We start from the raw sequence: 19,306 nt of genomic DNA on the forward strand, positions 1-19,306 counted from the left end.
GTTGCTTAAGAGCACGAGCTCTAAGCAACAGGGTCGCCGGTTCAATTCCCACATGGGCCAATGAGCTGCGCCTGAGCTGCCACTGAGCTGCCAACAGGTGGCAGGATGGCTCAGCTGGTGAGAGCACATGCTCCTAACAACAAGCTTGCCAGTTTGACTACTGCGTGGGATGGTGGGCTACGCCCACCCGCAACTAAGATTGAACACAGCACCTTGAGTTGAGCAGCCGGAGCTGCCGTGGGGCAGTCGGATAGTGACTGGACGTGGAGCTAAGCTAGCTGCGCCCTCCACAACTAAGGTTGAAGGACAACTTGGCTGTTCCCCTTCCCCAATAAAAACCTTTAAAAAAAAATCCCTTATGTAGCCAGTAATGACATGTAAAATGTTTGTAAATTCACTTATACAAACAGTGCTTTTCAAATCTCAATAAGGAATGGGTTTTCATTTTGCAGATTACACTCAAATACAGTAATATTCAAATACAGTAACTGCCTTAATTTGCTTCAGAGTTCATCTTAAAATAAGTCAGCACCTATAAAATTGCTTTGTGAACACAAAATTCTTTAATTTTGTCTACTCGTTAACCTATAGGGCAATTTGAAATGTCTCTCTTTTTACATTAACACTCAAAATCTTCCCTATCTCCCTCACCCCAATTAGCTGTACCACCTAACTTCTGACTATCTTCTCCACAAACTTCCATTCAAGTCAATTTAATTTGCTTTCCACAGAACAATTCTGTCATTCTCAGCTGTCACTCTACAACACACTATCCCTTCTTTTTAGCACAGGGACTTTTCTCTCCCTTATCCTCTTTGTCAATCAATGCATATCTGTCAACTTTCTCAAAATCCAGCCCCTCCATTCCTCCCTAGGAGCTGATATAATCATTCTGTACTCCATTAATCCTTGCTAGAATCCTTTACTGCCTTATATGTGTGCTATCTCATTTAGTCTTCTGATTAGGGATCCTATCTCCTTTTGTTGCTGCCTCTCCATCATCTGAGACCATTTTTGACACACAGAAAGTAATCATTATGATTGACTGACAAGTGAAATGGTCTTAATAAAGATTCACACATCAGTGTTCACTAAGTATGTGCAAGTCACACATCAAACGTTCACTGAGTATGTATACGCAAGTCACTGAATACAAAACCCAAGAATGATATAGAGACACAACACATTCTATGGAAATGTCTTTCTGCCAGTTACTTTACTGTTCTTAAAATATGAGATTATTCCCAGAATGAGATTATTAATTGTGAGAAGTCGTCTTTCTCCAATGACATCAAAGCCTAGTAACCAATTTTTGCTGATTAGAAATAATATATAAGCATCATCACCAACTCCAACTCCTGCACCACAATCCATCTATTTTCATTTTAATTCCAAAGGCCAAAAATCAATAAGACAGGACAGTCTATAAGAACATTCAATAAATTACTCTAAATCAGAATAAGCAAATTTGTATAGTAGTTTACTATTTACATTATCTCATCTGATAGATCTAGTTAAACAGACAAATCACTGCCAAGTCAACTACTCCCAGGGTCCTTTACCATTCAATTCCTAAGTGGCCATTAAATATAAAGTCAGCCAAGGCTTATTTTGATTCCTTCCTGTAACTTCATCCAGAAGTCTTTTTTTTTTTTTAAGATTTTATTGGGGAATTGGGGGTGGGAACAACAGTGTGGGGGATCAGGGAAGGGGAACAGACAAGTTGCTGTCCTTTTGTTCTTCAGTCTAGTTGTGGAGGACGTCACTTCACTGGCCCATATTGTGATCATTGCGCTCTCCCCAGGTGGCAGTCACTCACCGGCCATTGGAGGGCCGCTAACAGTGGCTCACAGCAGCTCACACCAGCTGCCATCCAGAAGTCTTTACCAACCTCCTTCCTTCCCACGATGATCCAGTAGTATGACATTTATGCTTCAAGTCATTATGGAGTAACTGGTACCAGATTTACCCTCAGACAGTATACAACCGCAAAACTATAGACAAAATACATAGCACAACTGTTTCTAGACACTGAACAACAATTGGTGTAGATCTGCGTTCCTTGGGAAAAGAAAACAAGATAGATAAGTCCTATGCGTATCTTGACTTTCTGCCAAGAGACAGGTTCTAGACACCACTGCAAGCAGGGAGATTCAAAGCAGAGCACAGCAGTCTCACTAACTTGAAAAGACAAAGATCAGGGTTCAGAAAGGTACAGGTGGCAGGAATTACTGGATAATGTACCAAAGAGAAGAAAGTTATGCACAAAAATGCTCCAGGCATCTACATGGGGTCCACTTGAGTCTTTGACTTAATATTAATTTGTATACACTCAGGGTGAAATTCCATAAAGCCAGGCAAAAGAAACAACTTTATGACAAAAGTCGAGAATCCCTGCTCTTCTGCGTGCCCTTTAGAAAAAAATAAGAGGACTGGCCGGGTGACGCAATTGGTTAACAGCACGAGCTCTTAGCAACAAGGTTGCAGGTTCGATTCCCACATGGGATGGTGGGCTCCCCCATACCCTACAACTAGATTGAAAGTGGCAACTGGACTTGGAGCTGAGCTGTGCCCTCCACAACTAAGACTGAAGGACAACAACTTGACTTGGAGCTGGTGGGTCCTGGAAAAACACAATGTTCCCCTTCCCCGATTCTCCAACACTGTTCCCTTCCTCAATTCCCCAATAAAATCTTAAAAAAAAAAAAAGCGCTAAACTAAATACTGCTAAAAAGAACATTTGCTTAATTTCAGTAGTGAATAATGTCTGCTATATGGTTTACTGTACTTTTTAATATGTTTGAAATGTTTCATAGGTTTAATAAAAATCTCAGTAGAGACAATTGGAGAAAAGGAAAATGGGGAAAAGAATAAGGGAGAAGGGGGGGGGGGATGACAGGGAAAAGACAAGAGCAGGATGAGAAGTGAGGACAAGGGTAAATAAGAGGAGAAAAGTCGGGGAAGAGTGAATAACCTCCTAACTCTACCTTCCACAAAGCTAGCTAGATATTTTAAGTATATAATGCCCATCAACAAATTTTCTCTAGTTGTCTCATATTTACTATGGCCTAGCCAAATAGTATGGAAATGAAACATTTGTTAACTGAGACAAGCCATTCTCACAAACCATTTTCAATGTTCAAGGCCAGTAACATTATTTTCTTTTGTTTAATTGTGCTTAGCTTATTAACCTGAAGCTGGACTATAAACATATTACATTAGGTACATTTTTATATTTATGTCATCAGGTTCATAAAACAACAACTATCATATTCATTTACATTCTAAGGTTTCTACTTCACTTTCATGACGCCTCATAGGTCAGTATTGGCCATTGATAAACTATATTTGAATTTTAGAAGTATATATGCATTTCAAAAGTTTACTATTTCATAACATAAAATAAAAATTCAGCCAATAACTCCACAAAATAAGACTTCTTGCCAAAGCAAACATTGCTGTATAAAATAATTTGAGAATAAACAGCACATTATTTCATTCACTGTTTTTACTGAGCTTTCATTAATATAAGTAGTTAAATGTTTTTTATGAGCATTATAAAAATGTAAAAAATTAAAATAAGCCATCCTTAATTAACATGACCAAAGAGATATAAAAATATATTATCACACCTATTTACTCCTATGCCTTTTAAAACATAATTCTACGCTGTAGCTCAGTAAAATTCTCACTTTTATGTATGTCAAGTTGCTAAAGAATTAACTACAAGGAATTAAGGATCTAATGGTATGCTACAGTGTTTAATGTGTACCAAGTACCTTGACTAAGCACTTTAAATGGGCTGCTGTTAAATCATGTAAAATCTCATAACCACTCTGAAATTATCATCTCCATTTTATAGTTGAGGAAACAAATTCAGTTAATAAATGGTGGGGCTAGAATCTGAACTCAAATCTGACTCCAAAACCGTAGTTATTTTTCTACTCTACCAACTTAGATTAAAAATGTCACCATTTTTAATCATTTGTTAACAAAATATCAGTAATGCTATCAAGTCTCAATTACACAAAAAACTACCTACAGTACATGGCTTAACCTAAACTCAAATATATAATCCCAGATGATTATAAGCTGGTGAATGTACCAAACATTTCACACTTAGCATCTGACAAGCAATGAAGTCCTCATACATAAAAATAGGCAGGTCACCATGAATGAACAGGCTGTTCTTCCAAAACCTATTCAGAACCTGGAATGCACTTTCCTTTTACATGAAAACAGTGCTAAAAATGGTAATTCTACTCTCAGGCCAGCCCACATTTAAATAGTAATTCATCAACTATATCTACCTACCATTTATAAATACAGGGAAATATTTCCCCATGTATAAGATGCACCCTATTTCAAAAAATTTGGGGTCTAAAAACCGGGTGTGTCTTATACAGTGGTTGTAGTTTTTTTTTTACTTGCATTTCCCGCTCTTTTCACGATTGTTTTTGTGCTAATACAAGCACTGTATAAGACACACAGTTTTTAGACCCCAAATTTTTCAAAAAAGGGTGTGTCTTATACATGGACAAATATGGTACATGGGGGAGGGGGGGAAGGGGGGTGGTAGTTGAGGGTGTATTAAGATTCTGAGTTCCAAATTGTGATCTCAGAAATTCATGTGCCTCCCTGTTTGCCAGTGAGAGAAGAGACGTCCCTGACACCCATAGCAGCACTTCAGAGAGGTATTCAACAGCAGAATCTGAGGTCAAAGATAAGATTAATTAATACTGCTTGCTGGAAAATCTGATCACATAAGAGAAAGCATTCCTCTACACAGGGATCACTCATTTCCCAGGCAATTTCTATTCTGCAGAGTATTTAAATCTAGAGTGTTTGTAAATCAAAGACTAACTGTATTACAAGTTAATTTGGTGTACTGTAGAAAACACATCTTTACTTTTTGTCTACTTCTACTTGAGGAGCATAGAACTATAAATATAATGCTTAATAGTCAATTTGGCAAACATTATGGTTCAAATTATTAATACATGCAACTACATATTGTCTATATTCATTTGCAAAAGGAAAGTTATAATGCCAAATTAGTTCATTTTTGTTACCCAGACTGCTGTTGGGCTGCTTACACCCACCAATTAGTACATATATTCCATGTATTTGGTTTTACATTGATATTAAATAAAACATAATTGGATAATTAGTTGAAGAAAATATATAAACCCAATAACAACAGTAATAATAACTGTAGCTATGTTCTATTAAGCATCTAACATGTACCAGCCACTGTTAATTATTAAATAGTTAAATTATTTCACTTAAACCTCATAATAACAACCCTAGTTATTAACCCATTTTACAGATAGAGAAATAGAAGTTTAGTAAAGTAACTTCTCTCTTCAAGGTCACACAAAGACTATGATCTTATTCACCTCACTACATTTACTGAGCACCTAGCAGCCAGGCACTGTGAGGGAAGAAAAGAGGTACAAAATCAAAAACCTTAACCTAGATATTCATATCCTAACAGCAATTCAACAAATATTTCTTGAGTTCCTATTACATCCCAGCTACTGTTTTAAGCCTAAATGAAGTTGTTTTTACTGGTGGCTCTTAGTTGAGGTTCTCCTCAACAATATTAACTCTATTATATAATAATCTCCATTGCCAGGGATTTTTGGAGAAATGGCTGATTCCACAGAATCAGCACAAAATTTTAAACAAGCCTGGAACAACTTATCATACCATTAGCAAGAAAGCTATCAAAGACTACTAGGGTCATGTAAAGATTCAGCAACCCCTTAAAGAGGCTCCCACTGGTCAAAGAGGGGACAATTTGAGCCTCATTAACCATATTAATTGCAATGAACTAAAATTTAAACATGTCTAAATTCATGAGATTATAACAATCCTAAAAAAAACACTAAAACAACTTCAGAAGATTTTAGGGAACAAAATCACTATCTTGAAAACTGGTACATACAGAATTAAGCATTTATCCCACCTTTCCTTATAAAATGTACTATTCGATGACAAAATAGCAGATGAGAGTATTCCATGGAAGTATCCTAAGTCATAAATAAAAGTGAAATGATTTGGAATATCGCCAATTTGCAACCTCCAATAAATTACTAGATCTAGACATTAAATATCAATGGCTCCTAACATCACTCAAAAAAGGACTCATCTAGATACCAAGTGCCTCCTGATAAACACAACACCTACTACAGTCTTGCCAAAGAAATCACACCTGAATCTGATCAAGCCTCTGGATCCCACGAAAAAAATCTACAGGACACATACAGAACAGAGAGACATGCTGAATTACACCATTAATATACAAGCAGAATCCAAGCTGTGGGAAACTCTACAAGTCCAATAGTCCAGGATTCAATAGCTAAACTGTAAAGAAAAGAGATCAGAGGCGGGGGCAGGGATGGGGAGGGAAAGAAAGAGAACCTCAGAAAATTAGTCTTTCAGCAAGTAGAGATAGTGCCCATTAAATATCTAGGGTTTGTTAACTTGCAAAAAACAGAGAATGTGCTATGTAGGTCAAATACAAGAAAAGGTACATGAAGGTAGGTGTTGATGCAAACTTTCCTTCTTTAATCTCAAGAGAAAGAATGGCGAAAATATAAAAAAATATTTTTGATATATTACTTAATACCTTAGAGAGAAGAAATACAGAAAGAGAAGGACCTTTAATTCTACTTCTTAGACTATTTCTTACTCTTCCCCATATAGTTACAAAAAAAAATAATAAAAGTCCATTTGAGAAATAACAAAAAGTGTGAGCCAAAATAATTTGGCTCAAAGTTGTGAAACCTCCTTACTACACAGAAGTATGACACCAACATGTCTAACAGAAAACACCAAGGTAGAAAGGCAATTTAAAACCAAACAAAGAAACAAAATCACACCATCATTCTGTTACAGTTAAAACTTTCAAGTAACTTCCCAGGTCCAAAAACTCAGCCTAAACTCCTCCTCTCCACACCCATTCCATTGCTTGGTAAAACCTCTCTCCTTAGTACCCAGATCTAATCTCCCTGGTTCTCTTTCCTTACTGTTTTAAGTATTTTACTGAAATTACCATGGAACTCTTGACGTAAGAAACATCCAAATCTATAGAGAATTTTTATAAGAGTTTATTTGAGCCAAACTGATGACATATGTCGGGAAGGAAGATCTCAAAGGCTCTGCAGAATAACAGTTTTTACAGCTTCTTTAATGCATTTGAAATTAAGGAGGGAACACAAAATTACATGCACGTGGGGAAAAGCAAGGCAGGGATTGGATTACAGAACAGTTAAGATTATGTGCTTGCTCTCTTGAGGGTAGCTATAGTTTATTTCAAAGGTGTGTTAACTTAGATGTACAGAAACAATGAACTGGGCTTGTTTAAGGCAAAGATACACATTTTACTAAAAAGTTATATGCCTGGGGTGTGACTACCCACCATGAACTGCCCCGTTAGGAATTTATGATCAGATCATCCTGAGAGGTTACTTTCCATAGAGCCCCTTTTTTTCACCCAGAGAATCACAAGAATCATCATCATGAAGAAATTATAGTTTTTAAAAATCTGGGCCGGCCAAGTGGCACGCTGGTTAAGAGCTGGCTTGGGATGCCAGCTCTTGAGCAGCAGGACCCCGGTTCGGATCCCACATGAGGGCCAGTGACACTGCCCTCTACAGCTAAAATGGTGAACAACAGCTCAACCTGGAACTGGGCTGCCGTGAGTCGCCGGCGACGGCGTAGGCTGCAGCCCCTGCTGCAGTGGGCTGCCAAAAGCTACCGTGAGTAGCCAGCAGCCAGCGTGAGTGGCCAGCAGCCACAGTGAGCGGCTGTCCAGAGGCCGGCAACCGATCTGCCTCATCCAGGAAGAGCGCAATGATAACACCAACATGGGCCAGTGACGCAAAGTCCTCCACAACTACACTGAAGAACAAAAGGACAGCAACTCGTCTGTTTCCCTTCCCTGATTCCCAACGCTGTTCCCCTCCCCCAATTCCCCAATAAAATCTTTAAAAAAAAAAAAACTTATAAAATTCCTTGGGACGTCAAATATTCTCACTTTACTCAACAGAACTAATGATGTCAACTAGTATTCATTCACATATCTTCTTGTCTCAAACAAGTAAATTGCATTTCTAAGACCCTAAAAAGACTCTAAGGAGATGTATTTCAAAGGGTTTTTCTTTAACACAGGCATGATACAGAGATGACCATGGTGGTGGTGGTGGTGGTGGTGGTAGGATCAAATTAAGATAGTTAGAGGCCCCAAGCACAGAAAATATAATAGTATAATCCTCTATACCGCCTAGTAAATACTGAACAAATTAGTCCAATAAAAATCTTATTTCTTTTCTGATTACTAATTTTTTTTTAAATCCTTTTAAGTGCTTTCAATTTTTTTTTAATTCTTTTTCCTCTGCTTTGCTGGTACCCTAAGGCTTCATTGGATGTGTTTTTTGGGGTAATCAGCACTAAGTTGTGGTAAGAAATAGGAGTAAAAGCAGTTGCAACTTGAGGAGGTGTACTCTGTGTCAGGTATTCTACATGCATTATTGATCATTCTTACCACATCCACAAAAGGGAGATATTATCAAACCTGTTTTGCTGATAAAGAAATGGCTTCACAGAAGCCAGATAAGATGCCCAAGGTCACTCATGCCATAAATAGCAGAGCTGAGTATGTCTCCCAAGTCTGATCCATTAGACATGCTGCCTGTAGGACATTTCTTCAGAACCTGCTCTTGGACAAAATTTCATTTCAGGAAACACAGAAAAATGATTTTTAAATGCATCATTTGAATAGTACTCAAATTTTCCATGGAACCTAATCACAAATAATTCCAGATAATGGCTGTAAATACATATATAGCCAGGATTGCTGCATTACATCTCTCCAGAGTTATTTGGAGTTTTTTTTTTTTTTTATGTGAATGATGTCCTCTGGATTGTGTGATATAACCGGTTCGACTCCCACATGGGATGGTGGGCTATGCCCACCCGCAACTAAGATTGAACACGGCACCTTGAGCTGAGCGGCCGCAAGCTGCCGACAGGTGGCCAGATGGCGACTGCACTTGGGGCTGAGCTAGCTGCGCCCTCCAGAGCTAAGATTGAAGGACAACAACTTGGCTAGTTCCCTTCCCCAATTCCCCAATAAAGTCTTAAAAAAAATAAAAATTAATGCATGGAAACATACAGAAAATATGCCAAATGAAAAAACAATGAATGAAAGAAACAGAAAAGGTTTTTTAAAACTACTAGTTCTAGAAATAGCTATCCTCTGGAGATAATATAATTGCCTCCACTGAGCTGTAGAGATAAAATGTAAAATGCTTAACACAAGATTTACTACACAGTAAATTCTCAACTGATCCTAGTTTCCCTTCCCTTTACCCACTTCTTTCTCCTATGTATGCATTTCTCTTTCCCTGTGTCTACCATTACCTTTTCTTTCCTCCTCCTCTGTAATAACTATAGATTGTTCATGCCTACTTTATATTCCTTCCCTTACCAGAAGTGATGTGTGACATGGAACATTGTCATGATGGAGGATGATTTACAGCACACTTTAAAACACACCTTCTCTCAACTGTAGCTCATACCTGACTGTACTGAACAAGTTGAAACTTGTCACATACTGTTACAAAAGTTCGACATGCTGCTTCCCATATTGAAGATCCCTGCCTTTCCACTGAATAGCACTTGACAGCAGCATGCACCATATTTGTTGATCACAACAGGAAAGGTTCAGTGTCACACATCGCTTCTGGTAAGGCAATTTCTGTCAAATAAAAACATTATGGTGTATTCTCATCCACCTTATTCACCGGATCTGGCACGGTGCGACTTCTGGCTCTTCCCCAAAGTCAAAATGACCATGAAAGGTAAATGTTTTGAATCAATTCAGGACATCGAGGCAGCCACGACAGCGCAACTAAAGACACTCACGAAAGAGGACTTCCAAAGCTGCTTCAGAAAGTGGCAAGAGCGATGGGATAAGTGCGTTCGAAGCGAGGAGGAGTGTTTTGGGGGCGTTAATGGCAATATGTCTTTTATTATAATAAATTTTTTTAATTTAAACATTCACTGTATATTTTTATCACACCTTGTATGAGGCTAATGCTGGCATAACACAGCATGCTATTTTACAACAAACTTTTTTATAAGTAGAAAAAGCACACTCTAAAGTAACCAAAAGTACAGTTAATTCATAAACCAGTAACACATTTATTATCAAGAATTAGTACTGTACATAGTCGTATATACTAAATTTTATACGATTGACAGCTCAGTAGGTTTACACCAGTATCACTATAAACATGTAATATGCTATGACTTTATAGCAATTACAACATCACTAGAAGATAGGAAATTTTCAGCTCCAATATAATCTATGGGACTACAATCATATACTCGGTCCATCGTTGACCAAAACATCATTATGCGGTGCATGACTGTATCTTACTGTACTGTACTCATCCTTAGTCTCCTTGTAATGATATGAGATGATACAATGCCTACATGATGAGAAGAATGACGAAGGCATCATGACAGCATTAGACTACTATAAGGGTTACTTGAACACAAGCACTGTGATACCATGACAGACGATCTGATAACCAAGATGGCTACTGAGTGACTAATGGGCAGGTGGTGCATACAGCATGAATAACCTGAACAAAGGAATGAAACATATTTGGGGCAGGATGGGGCAGGACAAAGCAGAACAGAGAGTGATTTCATCACATTACTCAGAAAAGCACACAATTTAAAATTTATGAATTGTTTATTTCTGGAATTTTCCATTAATATTTTCAGGCCACGGTTGATAACAGGTAACTGAAACTGTAGAAAGTGAAATTGTGGAGCCTCCTGGAATAATATCCTGGGCATGTTTTTTCAAGGCTGCCAATGAGAGGCATTCCATGAGAGGCATTTGAAATATGTTTTAAGCAAAAGGAAAAAGAAAGAAAGAAAAAGAAAGAAACTGTAGATAAGGGGGACTACTGTATTCCCATCATTTGGGGAACTGACCCTTCCACACTTTATGTGGTTCTGATGACAATGTCAATGACAATTATCCCATAGTAATCAGTCCAAGGTTGGGTCCTATTTTAAAGGTCTTTCAGAAACTGTTAAATTCTCATTGGTATGAAGTATGCATATCTGCCATGAAAGGAGCCTTCTAACATAAGCAGAAAATAAGACCAACACAAAGAAAAGTAAAGTCAGGAAATAGAGAATATCCTGAAGACATCATTTAAATTCCTGGATCTGGCTGTTCCTACACTGCTCTTCCTCTGCTCTTCCTACTTAAAAAGCCAGTAAGACGCCTTTTTGTTTAAGCCATTTTAGAATTGTTGTTGTTTTCAATGCTTCCCATTTTAAAAGCACAAAACACTTTGTTTCTCTAAGAGAGCAAAAATAGTAAATTATCTCTTTACTTGCTGTGGCCTTCACTAATCTATTTTTAGTTTTAGTGGCTATTAATATAAAGATATTACACAGTCCTACTAGCTGCCCACTGAAGGTTTACATTCCAAGTGTCAGGAACCTTAAAGACAACTGTTAATGTAAATTTTAATCAGATTTTAAGTGTTCAATGCAGGTAGTGCTCACTTTTCACTTTACATTTAATCACTCAACTCACTCCAAGCTAGGTAATAAAGATACGTTGCTTTTTGTCACTCAGGTTTTATATTGTTCATTCACTGTTCTTCATCAATATCTGAAGGTAACGGCATATGCCAATAGGAAAAATACACACATGCAGTAAAGATTAAAGCAAAAGTCTTATGAGTTGATGATAACACATAATAAACTTCTAATAAGTCTTTCTTCAGTGTGTCTGCCTGCAATGCTCCTACTTACTCTTTGATGCTAAACTTAAATGTCAGTACAGCTTCCCCCGTCACACAGAACTGCCTCTGTCTCCTCACCCTTTATCATAGCAATTACCAAATTTTAATTTTTTATGTGTTAATGGTAGTGAGAACCTAAACATCTAGTAACAAAACTGAAACAGAAAAGTACAGAAACACTGAGGAAAACAGAATTTACAGTCTGAAAACTGAATGGATCTGATGGGAAATTGAAAGATGACTCAGAATTCAAGTATGGGAAATGGGAAGGGTGAGCCAAAAATAGAGAAAGATAAGTTAAAGAGAAGAACACATTTTAGGAGAAAGAAAATTGAGATTTAAGCATACTGAACTTGATGGTATGACAAACATGTGGAGTTCTCCAGTCGGAAACTGAAGTAAGGCACTCAGAGTATGGGAGTCAGCTGATAGAGGTATTCACTGAAGCCAAAGGACTAGGTAACAGTACAAGGAAAAGAATCTATATTAAGAAAAATGTTGGAAGCAGGAGAAGCGTCTCCGCCGCTGCCGCCACCGCCACCACCACCCACCATCATCTCCTCAGTCATGCGGAAGCACGAGTTCTCTGTAGACATGACCTGTGAAGGCTGTAGTAACGCGGTCACTCGGGTCCTCAACAAGCTGGGAGGAGTTCAGTTTGAGATCGACCTGCCCAACAAGAAGGTTTTCATCGAGTCTGAGCACAGCGTGGACACTCTGCAGGAGACCCTGAGGAAAACAGGGAAGACCGTTACCTATCTTGGCCCCAGCTAGTGAGGGCCTAGGCCCTCAGCCTGCAGAATGGATCGAAGTGGGCAGGACACCCTTCCTTTCCTGCCTTCCAGACAGATCTGGAACCTGGTAATCCTGTTCCACAATGGAGTTCCTGTGGAGACCCTCACTTGCCCTGCTCCTCCCTAGCTTCCCTGCAATAAAGTCGAGCTGCTTTTGTTGGAAAAAAAAAAAAAGAAAAATGTATAAGGTGTAACTAAGAAACAAGTTGACCTTGTAAACGAAGAGTGGTTAGAATATACACGAGAGCCAGGAGGACTACAAAGTTATAAGGAGAAAGGGTTCACAGTGTCAAATCTGAAGAATTAAAAAGCAAGAATTAAGACTGGAAAAAAAAAACCCATTAGGCAATTCAAAGGTAATTGGTAACAACAGAGAGAACAGCTTTAGTAAAAAAGAAGATAGCAAAGTTGAAAGAATAGATATATTGCTTTTTCCTTTGGGGTGCTATGCAATATACAAAAAGAAAAGGGGGAAAAAAACAACAAGAGAAAAAGAGAAGAAGAAGGAAAGTGTTTGAGGTTTTTGTTTTTGTTTTTTAGGCCATTAAAGATGTTATGGGGGAGATTGAAATAAAAATGATGAAGCAGAGATAAGTAATCACGAAAGCCTAGAAATTACACAATTTAGAGATAAAGAAAAGCTGAAGCTTTTGTTTGATGATCTTAATCTTACTCTTTTCAAAAAAAAAAATGTAAGCGAAATAACCTACAAAGTCTAAGAGCAGTAAAGATGTTCTGTCCCAATAAACCTAACATAAGTTGAGAATATCTTTAACTGAAAATGCATTTAAGACACCTAACCTACCAAACATCATAGCTTAGCCTAGCCTATTTTAAACATGCCCAGAACACCTATGAGCCTACAGTTGGGCACTTATCTCAAGTTTCGTCTCAGGAGCAACTGCCTTCCTCTTCTCACCCGAAGCAGGAGGCACAGATGGGCATTTGTAGACATGATCGGATGCAAAAACACAAAACACAATATCAAAAAAATGCTAGCAACATAGTACATTGTAAGGTATCAGTTGTTTACCCTCATGATTGCCATGACTGAGTGGCTGACTGGGAGCTGCCGCTTGCTGCCTCTGTCCAGCATCACAAGAGAGTATGGAACCACGTAATACTAGCCCAGGAAAAGCTTGAAATTCCAAATTTGAAGTATGGTTTCTACTGAATGCTTATTGCTTTCATACCATCATAAAGTCCAAAAATTCTAAGTTGGACCATCGTAAGTCAGGACTGGCTATATACTGGAATCGGGGGCTAGAAGAGGTCTGAAATAGCCCCTGTAGGAAGTCAATTAGAAAAGAATTGCCAATCAATATAAGCAAGTATTCTGGAACACACTTCCTAATTAATTGTTCATCTCATTTTCACTTAACTAGCAGAAGAGCACAAATTCTTTAGTGTATTTGACTTGGTTGTTATTCTTTTTTAAAAACAGCTTTCTATATTATGATCCAAGGTAATGACATTCTGTGTCTTTTCCATTGTTTATTACTCCATTTTTTTTCTTTGCTGTTACAAAGCTTTGCTTAAATATCGAAGCAGTATTTGATTACTCAAGAAATCCTTAATATCTATTTTCTAAAAGACAAGTATTTGAGTATTTGGGGGAACTATATAAAGAATGGGAATTCTAAACCTAGAAATGGCTATATCGTCTGACAGGTGCTCATTTATTATTATGATTAAAAATAAAAATGCCCTGGGAAAATATGATGATTGTCTTTAATATTTTGAAGCTTCAGAAGTTATAGAAATAAATGTCTCTTTTCCTTTATGTACACTGAAATTTTTCCAATTACATAACTCATACTTAGGTACTTTATATGTATTTCAAATTCAGTGTGACATTTAAAAATAAACATGGCATAGCATACATTCAAAAGAATATTGTTATCATAAAAATAGTTACCTTAGAAAGCTCTACACCTAATCCTAGAATGCTGCCATTGAGTAAAAAGCTTTGGGATTCAACTTTTGAAACTCCTTTAAAGTCTTATCACAATCTTTATAAAATGGTCAAAAGTGACAAATTTTCATTCATTAAATATAACTTGAATTTTGGGATATTTCTAGTTATCAAAAGATGATTTATCTAAATTAGAAATACCACTTTTGAACAAAAAGCATGAAACAAATTTTGCATGAAACACATTTTCTTATGCTGCTATAATAACACCATTATTAAAATATATTTATAGCTGCGTTCCCCTCTTCTACAGTGTCTGTTCTGTGGGTTACCACTCATACATTCTAGTATGTTTGATAAAAATAAAAGTTTAATAATTTTACAGCAACACTTTTACTATTATAGGTAATACAAGAAGCTCTGATGGTTTCTAAGAGTCAAATTACTGAATATTTGAAAGTAGTTAAAGCACTCTCATTTTTAAATTTAGCTAGTTGTCATTCAATGCCCTATCTTTTTTCATACTATACTAAAAATGCACATTTACACCTGTGGCATATACCTCATACCAGCCTAGGCAGTCAGTTGTCTATTCCTATTACAAACACACACATATATACACACACACATGTATATATACAGAGGGTACCAAAAAAATGTATACACATTTTAAGAAAGGAAAAAACTGTATTAAAGTTATGCTGATGGTAACCATTTTGAGCACCTTTTGTAGTTGCAGACGTCAAATGTGACTTGTACTCATCTTTTGTTATCAATATATATTGAGTATTACAATTTTAATACAGGTTTTTCCTTTCTTAAAATGTGTATACATTTTTTGGTACCCTCTGTATATATTCATATATACACATTCACACCTATATTTTTAATTCCATATATATATTCATATTCCCTGCCCCACCACCACCACCAAAGTTTGTCACTTGAATGTAATCTGTTGGCTTTGCCTCCAGATGAGCCCTAGGAACAGTCTTTCCAATGGTAGCCACACATTTCCTTGGGTTCTTTTTTGAAAAACAGTCTAATCCCATTCTGCTGCCTTATTAAGCCAAAGTTGGTTCAAACTTAACTAAAATTGTTCCATCCTATTTTCTACTCCCAAAACAAACCAAAAAAAGTAACTAAAAAGCACAGACTTTTCTTATGTTCATAAGAAGCTTCAGCTCTTTTTCATGGCACCTTGGAGGCCGTCGGCTTCTTCAAGATGAAGTTGAGCATCTCTTTCCCAGACACTGGCTGCCAGAAACTCATTGAAGTGGACGATGAACGCAAACTTCGTACATTTTACGAGAAGCGTATGGCCACAGAAGTTGCTGCTGATGCTCTGGGTGAGGAATGGAAGGGTTATGGGGTTTGAATCAGTGGTGGGAACGACAAACAAGGTTTCCCCATGAAGCAGAGTGTCGTGACCCATGGCTGTGTCCGCCTGCTCCTGAGTAAGGGGCGTTCCTGTTACAGACCAAGGAGGACTGGAGAAAGGTAGCGCACATCTGTTCAGGGTTGCATTGTGGATGCCAATCTGAGTGTCCTCAACTTGGTCATTGTATAAAAAGGGGAGAAAGATAGTCCTGGTCTTACTGATACTACTGTGCCTCGTCGCCTGGGGCCCAAAAGAGCTAGCAGAATCCGCAAACTTTTCAATCTCTCTAAAGAAGATGATGTCCGCCAGTATGTTGTGAGAAAGCCCCTAAACAAAGAAGGTCAGAAACCTAGGACCAAAGCACCCAAGATTCAGCGTCTTGTTACTCCACGAGTCCTGCAACACAAACGTCGGCGTATTGCTCTGAAGAAACAGCGTACTAAGAAAAATAAGGAAGAGGCTGCAGAATATGGAAAACTTTTGGCTAAGAGAATGAAGGAGGCCAAAGAAAAACACCAGGAACAGATTGCCAAGAGATGCAGGCTGTCCTCTCTAAGAGCTTCTACCTCTAAGTCTGAGTCCAGTCAAAAATGAGATTTTCTAAGAGTAACAAATAAATTTAAAACCAGACATAAAATAAATAAACAAATAAAAGAAGCTTCAATCACTTTTGAACCTATACCTCTGAGAATTATTCAACTTTGTCTTTATTCTCTTCAAAAATCTTTATTATTAACTCAGCATTTAAGATTATTGCTATTCTCAAAGTTGTGCACATGAACTAAGAAATTCCCAAGAAAAAGCTTAATCAGCCATCTTGATTCTTCGAGACATTCCTAAATTTGTCCACTGCTGAATCATCTATTAGACCATAAGCCTCATTCTTGATTCAGGGGGAAAACAAACAAACAAACAAAAAAAAACGACACAGTGACTACATTTAAGGGGAAGAGTTAAAGTACATTCTAAGAAAAGGTCAGTGAATGCCAACCCAGGATGAAAATTGGAATAGAAGAAAATAAAAATAATTCATTTTATGGAGGAAGAAACAGAGGCCCAGAGGGGTAAGTGGCTTACCCAAGTTGACACAGTTGGTGGCAGAGCCAACACTAGTATATCCAAGTCTCCTGATTCCAAGTTCAAAGTTTTTCTACTTTATTCATTCAAATTACTAAACAGGATCACACTAAATCAAAGGAGCCACACACAAATGACTACATATTATATGATTCCATTAATGTCAAATGTCTAGAAATGGCAAAACTATAAGCAAAAAGCAGATCAGTGGTGGTCTGGAGATGAGGGCAGAAGCAGTGATTAGGCAAACAGGCAAGAGGGAGTTTTTTGGAGGATGACAGTGTTCTATTGTAAAACTGGACTGTGATCATTGTTTACACAACTGTATAAATTTACTAAAAATCCAACTGTGAATTTTATGGTATATAAATTATACTTTAATAAAGCTATTCAAAAAATTACTAAGAAGGAACTCAGATTTTAGCTTTTAGTCTGTAAAGCTCTCAGGAAATTATATGTCAAAACATCACTGGGCCGGCTGAGCGGCACGTTGGTTAAGAGCTGGCTTGGGATGCCAGAGGGCCCCAGTTCAGATCCCACATATGAGGGCCAGTGACAATGCCCTCCACAGCTAAGATGCTGAACAACAGCTCAGCCTGGAGCTGGGCTGCCCTGAGTCGTGGGCAACGGCATAGGCTGCAGCCCCTGCTGCAGTGGGTTGCCATGGGCTACCATGTGTAGCCAGCAGCCAGTGTGAGCAGCCAGCAGCTGCCGTGAGCAGCCTTCCAGAAGCCAGCGACTGATCTGCCTCGCCTGGGAAGAGCGCAATGATGGTGCCAACTTGGGCCAGTGAAGCAACGTCCTCCACAATTAGACTGAAGAACAAAAGGACAGCAACTTGTCTGCTCCCCTTCCCCCAATTCCCCAGCACTAGTCCCATCCCCCAATTCCCCAATAAAAATCTTTAAAAAAAAAAAATCACTAAAACATGAAGAAGTCAGCTTTTTTCCAAATTTCAGATCCTTTTCCCTTCAGAATTTCTAAAAGTTAAGTACTTTGCTTTCCAACCTTACATTTTCCATGGAAACAGAAAGTGACAGGTACCGCACAAATATACACTTAGGAAACGTGCAAAATTCCTATGGAAACACTTTAGCTATTGATCATTATTTTATTTTAGGTAGGATCTACACCACTCTAGTTAAGCCTATGCGGACAGTTATAGAAGATGTGTTCTTTTTATCTATTATCTTGTCTGACAAATTACTCCAAAACAGAATCGCCTGGTGATTTTATTTCCATGACATCTTTATGACATTATAATTTAAATGCTAATAGATTCTTTTTAAATGATCCCTAATTGCATATTAGCAAGTTTCTTTAGTTATTATTTGTGCATCCTTAGTAGGGATACATCTCTTCAGCTTCTGCAGCACTGACAGCATATTCTTTGTTTAATTACAAATTAAAAATAACATTATCTCTCTCATCCTATGAATGTTTTACTCCTATGAGAACTATCAAGCTGACACTTCTACTGTTTGGACCTTAAAAATAAACAGCTTTAATTAATGGAGGCCCAGATACCTGTAACTATGTCAGAGGAAGCAGCCAGAATCACTCAGTAAACCCACATTTCTCATGCTGCTGAGACTCAGTTTACCAAGGCTAAGGAAAGACCTTTTGGCCTCAAGAATTTCAATTACCACCTTCCTAAGCCCTAGAGTTTCACTAAGCTTTCTAAAAGAAAAAGAAAAATTTGAAACTTACAAAAAGAAAGTAAAATGTTTACCCTGGCTTAAGCTCTAATTTTAAATAGGTTTTCTCAAAATTACAATCTTTTGACATTTGCTCACTATATGAATTAAGTAGTTATTCAAAGAAATCAAGACATGAAAAGTATAACATAATCTCTATGGAATATATCTCTCTTTCAGGTATAAGTACAATTCCATCTGTTAGAGAAACTGAATCAGTCAGATCCAAAATCATTAGGGGCCTAATTATCAAACACATAGTTTCTCCTTGTGAACTTTTCACAATAACTGGCTTAAATCTGCTAACAGTATTCCTATGAATAGAGAACACTGTTGTCCATTTTAAAGTTAGCTCTCTTCAGTGATCAATGGGCACGGCATTTTTTTTTTTTTTTACATTATATTACTGCAATGAGGCACACGAAAACAGTGAAAAGATGTTCTAAAAACCAGTTCCTGGGCCGGCCGAGTGGCGCGATGGTTAAGAACTGGCTTGGGATGCCAGAGGGCCCCGGTTCAAATCCCACATATGAGGGCCAGTGACACTGCCCTCCACAGCTAAGATGCTGAACAACAGCTCAACCTGGAGCTGGGCT

General features: G+C 37.8%; 1 protein-coding gene and 2 pseudogenes across 12 annotated transcripts in view; 2 read left to right on the forward strand and 1 right to left on the reverse strand.

The window, feature by feature from the left end:
* Nucleotides 1-19,306, reverse strand: part of FUT8 (fucosyltransferase 8) — a 205,621-nt gene that overhangs the window by 177,448 nt on the left and 8,867 nt on the right. For 2 of the 12 annotated variants that reach the window (XM_019641363.1, XM_019641362.1), the window contains exon 2: nucleotides 12,446-12,575. The exons of 7 other annotated variants lie outside the window; for them this stretch is intronic. The gene's annotated coding sequence lies outside the window, so the exon portion shown is untranslated. Of the gene's footprint in view, nucleotides 1-12,397; nucleotides 12,576-15,712; nucleotides 15,845-19,306 lie in introns of those variants that run through there. 3 more of the 12 variants (XM_019641358.1, XM_019641360.1, XM_019641359.1) reach the window with 3 other exon arrangements.
* On the forward strand, nucleotides 12,399-12,831 carry LOC109382087 (copper transport protein ATOX1 pseudogene; annotated as a pseudogene).
* Nucleotides 15,761-16,530, forward strand: LOC109382085 (40S ribosomal protein S6 pseudogene; annotated as a pseudogene).

This window comes from Hipposideros armiger, unplaced genomic scaffold (genome assembly GCF_001890085.2).
Source record: "Hipposideros armiger isolate ML-2016 unplaced genomic scaffold, ASM189008v1 scaffold_59, whole genome shotgun sequence".
In the NCBI taxonomy this organism is placed as follows: domain Eukaryota; kingdom Metazoa; phylum Chordata; class Mammalia; order Chiroptera; family Hipposideridae; genus Hipposideros; species Hipposideros armiger.